We start from the raw sequence: 12,461 nt of genomic DNA, 5'->3' as shown, positions 1-12,461 counted from the left end.
GCAAAATGCTTCGTGTCGTTATAGTGAATAAATCAGTAACCACCATTTAAATTGAGTTTAGCTGCTGACGGACCCAGACTGATTTTTAATATTGCTAAGTAGTTCTGTTTATACATAATTGCTTTGATGAAAACAAGGTTACCGACACTATTTGCTCCCACTGCACTCCTCTTGCTTCCATTGCACCACAATACAGCCTACTTTATGCTGACAGTCTTATTTAATTTTTTTATCTTAAAGCGCTTAGCCGTCCTTACGCCATACAAATCGACGATCGTCGCATCCAAATAAATTAAATTTGGACTCATCGGTAAAAATTACAGAATCCTAAAATTCATTATCACGTGAAATATACTCTTGGAATATATGTAATAAACGTTTCGCAATATTTCTCTTCGATATGTGTGGTTTATTTCGTGGTGTTTACGCTTTGAAATGAGTTAAAACCAAAAAATTCCGAACAGTTTGAGGGAGGGATTTTTGCAACTCCTCCAGTCTTTTTGAATTTAGCAATTATGTACTAAACAATAGTACGTGTTTTTTTGAAAATATTGTCTATTTCGCGACTAATTTTTTCTCTTGCCAATATTTGACTACCAGAGCTTGTAAATCTTGAGATGTTTGTTTATTTACCATTTTTTCTTCAAAAACCGCAACCGCCAAGAGAAATTCGCTTCCCAAAAAATACATTATGAACATACGTAAATAATAGCAAACAAAAATAACGGTACCTACTTGACTGCATTTAAAATGTTGTCAATGTTGTACACTTACGTAGGCTGTTTTTTTTGGCTGCTCAAAATTGAGATATTTTTTTTTTGTTTTTGCAATCGCTAACATCAAAATTCATTGATTGTTACAATTTTTATAAAAATACTAAAAATACATAAGATTCTCCTATTGTTACTTTTGGTTGCAGTTTAAAAGCTGAAATAGTTTAAGAGAAAAGTCTTTTCAAAGTCAAAGCATTTCTCGGTCCAAGTTTTTTTGGTTCACTGTATAACATAGGTCATAGACTTACTTAGTTTACTTTCCCTCAACGAAAATTATGGAAACATCCCCAAATGAGATATATACGACATAAACTCAACCGAGGCTAAATTTAATACATTGAGTTCATGTGGAAAACTTCAACCAGAGAATCGTATTTATTTATATTAGGGATATGAAGTTTAGATCAAGGTTTAGATCAACTCCATCCATATTCAGCGCTTAACCATTAATATAATTTTTGAGAAAACTTCTCCACTTAATTTCATTAAAATATCACACATATCAAACTAAACGATTCCAGTTGGAAAGTCGGAAATCACTAAACAGGATATATTGAGGGCAGCGAATGGTCTGAGCTTGTTGCATTTACCTTTGACATTGCTCATATATACTTGAAAACATATTTTCAAGCAATTTTATAAATAAATAACTCATATATTATTATAACGAAAATTATTACTATATATAAAAATGATAGAGACATGAAATTTTACATCCGTGATAGCACGGGAGGACTTTATAGGGGCCCGGGTCAAAATTACACAATGAGCGAGGCCCACCTACAATTAGGTGGAAACCCATATCTCGGGACCCGCTCGACCGATTTTAACCAAATTCGGTAGGTGATATTATTCTGACATTCTTAAGCCGCAGAATGAAAATATCAGGTGATATCGTACTACAAGCACGCCTACTTCCCATTATACAGAATTTCAAATTCCATCAAATTCACTTTCCATTGCGAAGTTTTTATCGAAAATATCTATAAATCTGTGAGATATATTATATAAATTCGAATAGAAACCTTTTCTGATATTAATATGTCTGTATGGGTTGTATCGGGTCAATAATTCCTTTAGCCCCCATATACTTAATAGAAAGATTTTCGAACTACCGGCTGACTTAAATCGCATATATCGGCAAATAAGTGATATGTCTTAGCCAAATTGACTGAACGTAAAATATTGGAAATACTATAGTTTAATGCTCCTTCAGCGTTGGTCGTCATGCCGTGACGAAGGGACCTAAGTAAAAGTAATGGGTGCAACCCAAATGGGAACGCAGATTCCTTTTACGAACTAAGACCCCATAATTGCCACAATGAGGACATCCAAAAGCCCTGGGTGAAAGACAACGTGATCGAAGGGCGGGGATTATAACATCTATTACAACAAAATGAAGGTAAACCACAGGCATGTATTATTATCAAGAAAGATTAAAACACTGAATACTCTTCAGCATTCGCGAGAAATCTAGTACTCGCCTCCAATATCGGAGTCCCAGGAAAAAAGCATAGGGTAAATTTACCATGATAGCAACAAAAAGCTTAGAAGCAATAAGGTTTAAAAATATGTCAGTAATTCTCAATAATTATATGCGGAGGTGGAAAAGTTAGAAAATATCTAAACCACCTCTTTCAATCAGTCAACACCGTTAACCGTTCTCAAAAAGTGGAAGTCACCTCCTTGGTGGAGCGGTGACCTTAAAAACCTAAGATCCCAACTGAGAGAAGCCTTCAGTGAGAGTTATACGACCAAAATCTGGCAACCGTATAAAGATATCTTGAAGCAATACAAAAAAGCAGTTAGAAAAGCTAAGGCAGTTCTTGGCAATCTTTCTGCACATCGATAAAAACTGTTAAGAGTCAGCTAGACTGAGTAAGATACTGTCTAAGGAGCACATAAATATATCCTACCTAAAGACGAAGTTTGGAGCCTGGACCTCCTCTGCTGGATAATCTCTTGAGGAACTCCGGGAAACACACTCCTCTGGTAGTCAGCAAACCGCTGTGGAGATACAACCTGACATACCTGTAAACACGGCAGATCGATCCGACCACATAGTAAGCAAAAAGAAAATTATATACGCTATAAAAAGCTTCCTGCAATTTAAAGCGACGATTAGGATGGGAAACTAAAAAAACCTATGGTTCTAAGGCCAGCATCCTTAAATCCCAAGAAACTGGAAAAAAATCAAGGTGGTATTGATAACGCGAAAGACCTGTAAGCCTCACTTCCTTCATGCTTAAGATTCTAGGAAGACTAATGGACTTGCACATAAGATCAATCCTAGCAGATACCTCATCGAATGCGCAACATGCATACAAAAAAGCACACTGAACAGAAACTGCTCTATACAAAGTGATAAGTGTTAATGAAAAATCACCCGCTTTTATGGGTGGTAACGCTGAACGGAATACTACTTCAACTCAATGGGGAAGGGGTAAAAGCAGTAGCATAAGCAGATGACATAGTAGTGTTGATGGTATCAGGGAGTTTCCTTTAACAATAAGTGAGATTATGGAAAGAGCCCTACGAAGGTTACACCTATGGGCCGCGAACAACGGACTAGGTGGTAACTTTAGCAAAACAGAACTGATGCTTTTCACGAATAAACCCAAAATAGCTCAATTTAATCTTCATGCACTCGGTGGTAAATCAATTTCTCTGCTCCCACAGCTAAATATCTGGGAGTGGAAATCGATACCAAACTGCTTTGAAGAAACACTATACAATCAAAAACTAGCTGGAATACAGGGAGCAGCCTGTGCAAGAGCTACCGGGGCTATTAAAGGCTCAGTTATGCATACATAGCACAGCACTGCATAGACAAACATTGCATGTGAAACATAGCCGCGCTTATAGTTCACACAGCGCATAGAAATTCAACTATCAAGATACGTATTTGTGAGAGCACACAAATGTGAAATATCATAAATGAAAATTCCAAATTGAAGTACAGTGTTACCAACTTGGGGTTCAATTTAGGGGGTAAAATTGAGGAGTTAAAATAGTCGAATGGGATTTTTAAAGTAGATTTTCAGAAACTTTCTTTACTTTAAATATACATTTTTTTTTACTGCAAAATTAGGTTACAGATAATGTTTACAAATTGTTGGGCAGCTCATATTTTCTATTATTTTCCAATTTTTTTGAAAGCGATAACGCTAGACTATTTGAAGATCTATTTTCGTTATACAAATATTGAGTTTAATTCCAAAAACCATCTGATGCACACAGCTTCAATGTACTTCGGATGAGATTTTAACGATTTGTCACAAAACTAGCCGCAAGACTGTTGTTTAGCAGAGCAGATTCAAAAAAGATACGATACGATCGCACAGCAAATATGGAATAGTAAAAAAGGTTGCTAAATGATTTTTATTTATAATTTTTAATTTATTATTAGTTCGATTATTTATAATAAGAAATATTCTTATAATTGATTACATAACTTAAATACAAATAATTTATTATTTATTCTAATAATTATTACTTTTTAGGGGAATTTAGGGGGTTTTAGTTGGAATTTTAGCGAGATAAATTTTTTGTAGTTAGGAACACTATTGAAATATCAAAACTGACGCAATGAGAGAAGAGAGAAAAGTGAGCAGCGATAAAATGTCATACAGCATAAAAATCAGATTTCAACAGATTTCTATGTAATGCCCTGCGTACGGTAATCAAATACATGAAAAACGTACTAAACAGAGTATTTATGTGACAGTTCTCATGTAAGATAGTGCTATGCTATGTCTGCATAACTGGGGCTTAAGTCATATCCGACTGATAGAAGAGGTTAAGTAGGAGGATGATGTAGTATCTGTCTATACTGACGGGTGCAAAATGAACTGCGGTTAATCGGCGAGTGTCCACAAAAGCCATTGCGGACAGACATAAGTAGTCTCATTGAGAGCACCAAATGATTTGAGCGCAATGATGAAACGAGATAGCAAGATTATAGAGATCCGACGATGGTGCATCAAAATGGCGCATTCAGCACTAATTAAACCGGAAGGGGCAGCACTCCTACCTACCTATCTATAGTTTAATGCCGAAAATATGTGAAATTTGTTCACAAATAACCCAAACTACCATATACTACATAGATTGATTTTTGTTGATCTAACAAACCTTATGCACCTGAAGATATTCCCCTGGCTTTGATCTTGGCAAGTTGCAAGAGTATAAAATGTTCGGTTGCACCCGGACTTAACCCTTCCTTACTTGTTAGACTTAATATTGTATACCTTTAGGCGTTATTTGTGCTAAATTGTATCCCGATATATTCATTGATGCTTGATTTGTGTACTGGAAGTAAAAGATCAGATGGAATTTAAAGTTGTATTATATAGGAAGTAGGCGTAGTTGTAGTCTGATTTCACCTATTTTCTCACTGTACACTTTTATTAGTTTTCTACATAACCGTTACATGGGGAGTGGGCGTAGTTATTGCCTGTTTTTACTCATTTTAAAGTGTATGAGGAAGATACTTCTTGGCGGTTTGAAATATATGTACACTAAGCGGCGGTTTAAAAGGCGGGGACACGCCCACTGTTAAACAATTTTTAGGTCACATGTGTGTCTCGCTACTGCAATCCACTGTACCAAATTAAAGTTTTGTATGATAGTTAAGTGCTTAGTTATAACTTTATGAGTTTTCGTTTATTAGCGTTTTTTGAGCGTGACAGTGAACTCTCATATATTATATAAAATGATTTTTGCTTTTATAGCAGATTTTGTGCAGAAAAAAAAGGCTGGAAATTTTTTAATTAATTAGATTTTAATTTTTTAATCCCGATGTTGGGATTAAAAATCTAAGTTTTAATGCCATATGTTTGGGATTGAAAATTTAATTTTTTATTTTGAATGAAGTACGCAAACGCGAAAAACTATTAATTATAAAACAATTCTATTTAATTCTTAATTATATGCTTGGGATTACAATTTTTCTTTTTGGTTACCCTGGCTTATGGGATTAAATTTTTATACTCTCGCAATTTGTTGCTACAGAGTATAACAGTTTTGTTCACCTAACGGTTGTTTGTATCAAATAAAACTAATCGAGTTACAATAGATATAGAGTTATGTATATATAAATGATCAGGATGAAGAGACGAGTTGAAACCCGGGTGACTGTCTGTCCATCCGTCCGTCCGTCCGTGCAAGCTGTAGGTAGGTAGGTAGAGTGGCTGTCCAATGACGCACCTAGGCCTATAGGAGGCCCATTGTGATACCACCGGGACTAATATTCCCTCACTCTATAGTCTCCTCTCTGAACCAACCTGTGCTCCTGATGAAGTTCATCAGTACAAATCATTTTATATTAACAACTTCTTATAGAAGATGCTATACAGTCTCCTCTTCTTCTACTTCTTGATAGCTTCTACAATAGTCGTTGTATGGTACACCTAGCCTACTGGCATGTCTACCAATTAGGCAGTGACCTGTTAGTACTCCTATTAGCGTTCTTATATCATCCCTTTTAAATTTTAGTAGTCGGTTTGTGCGACTCACGCTGATTAAGTGTTTGCAAGTTGCCAGAGGCATAAAGATACCCTCTTTTTCAGGGGTTAGTTGCAAAGTGGTGCCTGTTCTGGCTAGTTCATCTGCTTCGCAGTTACCAGGAATATCACTATGTCCTGGAACCTATTGCAGGTTTATTGTGAAGTAGGATGTCAGGTCCTCTAATAGGTCAAGACAATCTTTCACTAGCTTGGATGAAACCATTGGAGACTTGAGTGATTTCAAGGCCTCTTGGCTATCCGTATATACATATATGCTCCTTGTTGTGAGCACACTTTTTGTCAATAGCACTAGGCTTTCTTTAATTGCTGTGATCTCCGCCTGGAAGACACTGCAGTGGTCTGGCAAACGGAAGGCGATGTTGGTGTCTAATGTTGCGCAAAAGACACCACCTCCCACTCGATGATCCAGTTTGGATCCATCCGTGTAGATGGTAATTCCTGTATTCCTGTCCACCTCGCCCCTCTTCCACTCCTCTCTTTTGGGGAAGGCAATATTGTGGGCGAATTTAGTTTCCATTCTATTGGATTGTGGAAATCCGTGGTTTTGGGTAGGAACGGGAATATACTAAGTATCCTTGAATGCCCCTTGTTGCATGCGACTAGTTGGGAGGATTCCCTCAGTCTAAGAGCTGACTTTGCTGCCACTTGCTTACAGAACAGGTCTGTTGGCAGTAAATGTAAAATGACATTTAGAGCTTGGCTTGGCGTTGTTCTAAGAGCTCCACTAATGCATATACTGGCTGCTCTCTGTATACTTTCCATACGCTTTACCGCGTATTTCTTTTCCATTATTGGCCACCATACCAATATACCGTATGTCATGATTGGTCTGGCAACTGCTGCATAGAGCCAATAAGTTACCCGAGGCGTAAGCCCCCATTTGGGGCCCAGCATCCTTTTACAGGTGTAGAGTGCTGTGGCTGCCTTCTTCACCCTAGCATCCAAGTTTTGTTTCCATGAAAGCCTCCTGTCTAAGATTAGTGCCAGGTTGCTTGCCTTATCTCCAATTGTTAGTCTGCAACCATTTATTATTGGCGCAGTAACTTCTGGAGCACTATGTTTTCTGGTGAACAATACAAGCTCTGTCGTACCAGCATTTCAGTTTAATCCGCACGATACTGCCCAACGATTTATATCGTCCAAGATCGTTTGCATAAGGTTTGCGAGAGTATTCGGGAATTTGCATCTGACCGATACTGCCACATCGTCAGCGTAGGCCACAACATGTACCCCCTTCTTTTCTAGATCCACCAGCAACTTATTCATTGTCAGGATCCAGAAAAGTGGGGATAACACGCCTCCTTGAGGTGTACCTCTTTGGACAGATCTGCACATCGTTGACGCTCCCATCGTTGAAATTATTGACCTGCTCGTGAGCATCTGTTCAATTCATTTCCTGAGAGGTTCAGAGATGTCCAGATCCTTAAGCGCACTCAGTATGGCCCCAGGCTGGATATTATTGAAGGCTCCTTTTATATCTAAGAAGGCAAATAGTGTGTATTCTTTAACTTCCAGAGATTTTTCAATCCCACCACAGAGCTTAGTGCTGTTTCTGTGGATTTCCTTTGGAATACGCATGTTTGTTTTTTATGTGTAATTCTATTAGTCTTTCCAGAATTTTTAGAAGGAATGAGGAGATGCTAATTGGCCTAAAGTCCTTTGGACTTGTATGCGAGCTTTTGCCTGCCTTTGGTATGTATATTACCTTGACTTCCCTCCAAAGCGAAGGGATATAGTTTAATTGCAGCGCCCCCTTAAGAATGGCAATTAGCCAATTCATTATGTAATTCTGCGACTGCTGCAATTGAGCCGGGAATATACCGTCTGGTCCCGGCGACTTGAAGGGCTTAAAGCTGTTTATTGCCCAGCGTACGTTGCTTTCTAACACTATGTTTATAAGAGTGGAGTTCATTTCTGCTCCACTGTCTTGAGTATATTCTGCAGCATGGCTTTCAGAGCTGCCTGGGAAGTGGGTATCCATTAGTAGCCCCAAGGACTCTTCACTGGATACCGCCCAACTTCGGTCTGGCTTCTGAAGATAACCGATACTGTGCACCGATTGTGCCATTATTTTCCTAAGTCGAGACGCTTCCGCCGTGTTCTCGATATCATTGCAAAAAGCTTTCCATGAATTTCTTTTTGCTCTCCCAACTTCTTTTTTGTATGACCTAAGGAGGTTGTAATAATAATCCCAGTCTGACTCGCCTTGAAATTGCTTAGCTAAATTGAACTGCCACTTCTAGTGCTTGCCGACACGATTCCGTGAGTCGATTAACGAGGATATCTAGATCCTCCTTGCTATTGGGCTGAAACGGTAGAACCATAGAGATACGTTTTTCTAGCTCTTGCATGTGCACCTGCCAGTTCGTTTTCCTATGATTCCTAAAGTTAATGCCTCTATCGGCCCTTTCCTCTATTGTACATTCAATATATCGGTGATCCGAAAAGGAATGTTCTTCGAGAACCCTCCGTTGGGTTACCCTGTCAATTAGTTCTTCCGACACAAGTGTGATATCCAGCACTTCTTGTCGCTTTCTTGTAATAAATGTTGGCGTGCTTCCCTTATTACACACCAGTAACTTAGTACCTAGAAGGTAATTAAAGAGACACTCACCTCTGTCATTGTGCACCGACAGTGCTGCCCCAGATTGTGTGATGCGCATTTGAGTCGCATCCAAGTATCGTCATGCACTTGGATGCCTCGCTATCCCTTACCCCCTCCTTTACCATCAGAGGTGGCACCAGCTCCTGCTCATATGGCATATAGCACGACACTAGCCGGTAACTGCTTGTGCCCGTTTCCCAGCTTACTGCTGCTGTGTCGTTGTTGCTGTAATTATGTAATATAAAAACGTTAAGGTTTTTCTTTGCCATTATGCAGGCTCTGATTTTACCTTCATCGTTAGCCATCAGCAACTTATAGTTCGGCGTCCTCAGTCCGCAAATACCCCCTCCATTAACCCATGGCTCCTGAATGAGGACAAATTCAGGCTGTTTCACTGCCACGCGGTTAATCAGGGCTGCTGAAGCTAGTTTGCTATGATGGAGATTAATTTGTAGAAGACGCATTAACTATTGTTATATCTGCGTCTTCCTGAGAGTCGCTTAAAAGCTCTTTCTCAGTATACAAGCTTGAAAGTCTGGCCGCAAGCTCAGACCCGGAAGAAGAACACTCACCTTGCTCCATACTTTCCGCGTCGCTCGAGGACTCCATAGGATCTTCCTCTACTTCGCATATCTCTTTCCCTGATGCCAGATGGTCTGCAGCATCGGCGTCCGACTTGTAAGGCGTTATCTTCACTTTCGTGAACCCATAGTTTATCTCCCCGCCACTTTTCGCCAGCGGCTCGATGGATTTTTTCGTTAATAACAGCAGAATCTGCATCGTGGCCCTTTTGGTCTCCACGCCAGATTCTGCTACGCTGTCCTCAAATGCCTTGACATACTTCCATCCTTCCGTGGGTAGGCATCAATTTTGCCCCGGAGTATACCTCTCCCACCTTGGCTATAGCAGCTTTGTATAGAGCGACCGATTTCTCGTCGTCGCAAGCAATCATTTTGATCTGGCCCTGGTACCAGCCGGCATCTGCGCATGACGGTGGCGGACCCGGATTGCTTAATAGCACTTCCAGCGCCACATTTGTCAGCGCAGCCTGCACCCATTTCCATTGGGCTCTGGGGATTCGTCCTTCGGGATCTCCCTCATCCAGAACGCCAATGACAATTCGGTTCCGGGCCACTTCTGCAAATGATTTTGCGGGCGGTACACCCTTGGTCTTCGGTCTCTTGGCTGACGGCTTTGCCTCTTCAGCTGACCTCTGTCGCTTGGCTGCCTTTACCGGCGGCTCCAACTTAAAGTTGGGTATGACTGCTCTCGCGCAGTCAATCGATGCTTGGAGCTCCTTTGTTAGCTCCTCTTTCGTTGGCGGCTTTAGCTCTACCAACCTTAGTAAGTATGCGGCGCGTCGTCTCTCCGCATACTTTGCCTTTGTTGGGTCCTGCATGCTAAATGCAGGCCACTCCCTGGCAGATGCACTTCCAGCAGCAGCCCCTTTGGCATCTCCTCCCACCCCCTGCTTCTCAGCCGTGTTTTGGCCGAAGAGTTTGGGTCTGGCTGCCTCCGGCGCTACCACTTTCTGTGGGCCAGCTTTAGCTTCTGCCCCTTTACTAGTGATTTTCTTGTCTACTGGACCAAGCTTCGCTCCTGTCCTCTTCGTGTTTGTTGAGCTCGTTCCAAACGATGCTCTTTTTTGGGAGCAACTAGCTCCCTCCGGCTTTTTTCCTGGAGATCCAGGCTCTCTCCGATTTTTGGTTTGATTTCTTTGTTGTGTTTGTTTATTTAAGTTCTGGTTCATTAGTGGTCCCACGAGTGTGGGGGAAAGTATGTCCGCATGCGCATAGCCCCCGTTGCTCAAGTAAGGCTATCTTATTACGGAGGGCGCCAGGTATCCGTAAGCTCCGTTCGAGACTGGGCTATTTAAGGGCCCCCAGCCAGGTTGATCCTCGGCACGGGTCGCATGACACCTTGATCCAGCCCTTTACCCCCGACCATGGTAAGGCTCCTTATCTGTATGCTGTGCTATTGACGAACATCGAACACACAGATGAGAAGTCTGACCTTAGCTAGATTCCTCACGTCTACGGCAGGGCGGACTGTTATCAGCTCGTCCCCGCTTGTGTCGGGAATCTGTGGTATCTATTACTAGTCGGCACCCTCGGGGAGGGTTCAGTGGGGGATTTTTGCCAACCGTGCAAGCTGTAACTTGAGTAAAAATTGAGATATCTTTATGAAACTTGGTAGACATGTTTCTTGGTACCGTAAGACGGTTGGTATTGCGGATGGGCGTAATCAGACCACTGCCACGCCCAAAAAACGTCATTTATCAAAAACAAATAAATTGCCATAACTAAGCTCCGCAATAAGATACAAGACTGTTATTTGGTACAAAGGATCCCATTAAGGAGGGGCATCTGTAGTTAAAATTTTTTTTAAGTGGGCGTGGTCCTTCCCCCTAATAGGTTTAATGTGCATATCTCCTAAACTGCTAAAGCTATAATAACAAAATTCACTGGAATCAAATGTTAAAAGCGCGATAAACCAAGCACTAAACAAGTCAGAGACATTAAATTTTATCTCTTGGATGGTATGAGATGACTTTATAGGAATCGCGTTCAAAATTAGTTAGTGGGCGTGGCACAGCCCACTTTTAGGTGAAAACCCATATCTTGGGATCCGCTTAACCGATTTCAACCAAATTCGGTACATAACATTCTTTTCATATTTCTATATTATAATGCGAAATTGGACTACAACCCTTCCCATTTAATACCCTTTTAAATTCCATTGGATTCTTTCACTTTCCAGTATGCAAATCAAGCAACAATGATTGTATCGGGGTAAAACTTTGCGTGAATAATGCGTTTAAAGTATGCCACCTTGTGACCAAAAATTCTCTAAATTGAACCAAAACTGTCCAAGCCCCTAGGTACTGAATATGTGGACCCCAGTGCCTATAATTGACTTTTTACCGAAAATATCGGTCAACATAGAACAAGGCGGCAAGATGTATATCTCACTTCAAGCAATAAAACTGAGACTAAGTTTATGGCCTTTTATATAAGTCAAGAAGATACCAAATTTGATTGTAATTAAATCATAATTAAATTTAATAATGCATGTTTAATACTTTCTCAACATTTTTTTAATATAAAATTTGAAGGAATTTCCTGGCCTTTGAATCTATCTCCAGCATATTTTATGTCAAAAATTTAAACTTCCGTTTGGCGAAATCGGTCCACGAATTTTCCAGCTCATATATACTACTTATGGTATAATTTTTTTCGTTAATTTGATAATTTAATGAATTTAAACGGACAGTTTTTCTTAAAAATAACGTGGTATATCGCTGCATATGAATGAAATTGGTCTAGACCTTTGTTTAAACCTTATAACCCTAATATACTGATTTCCGCTCCTTTGGTACAATAGCAACCACATATACCCCACATATTAAATCTAACCCCTTTGGTTCAGTTTATATCACATACATATAGTTTGAGTTAAATAGCTTCTTTTTTATTAAAGTTAACATTTCGGAGAAAAAAATAATATTGACACTAAATAAATCTATGATCAATAACATAGGTTAATAAGATACCA

The sequence above is a fragment of the Bactrocera oleae genome, chromosome 4 (assembly GCF_042242935.1).
Source record: "Bactrocera oleae isolate idBacOlea1 chromosome 4, idBacOlea1, whole genome shotgun sequence".
Lineage (NCBI taxonomy): Eukaryota > Metazoa > Arthropoda > Insecta > Diptera > Tephritidae > Bactrocera > Bactrocera oleae.
Note: the sequence above shows the minus strand (reverse complement) of the source record.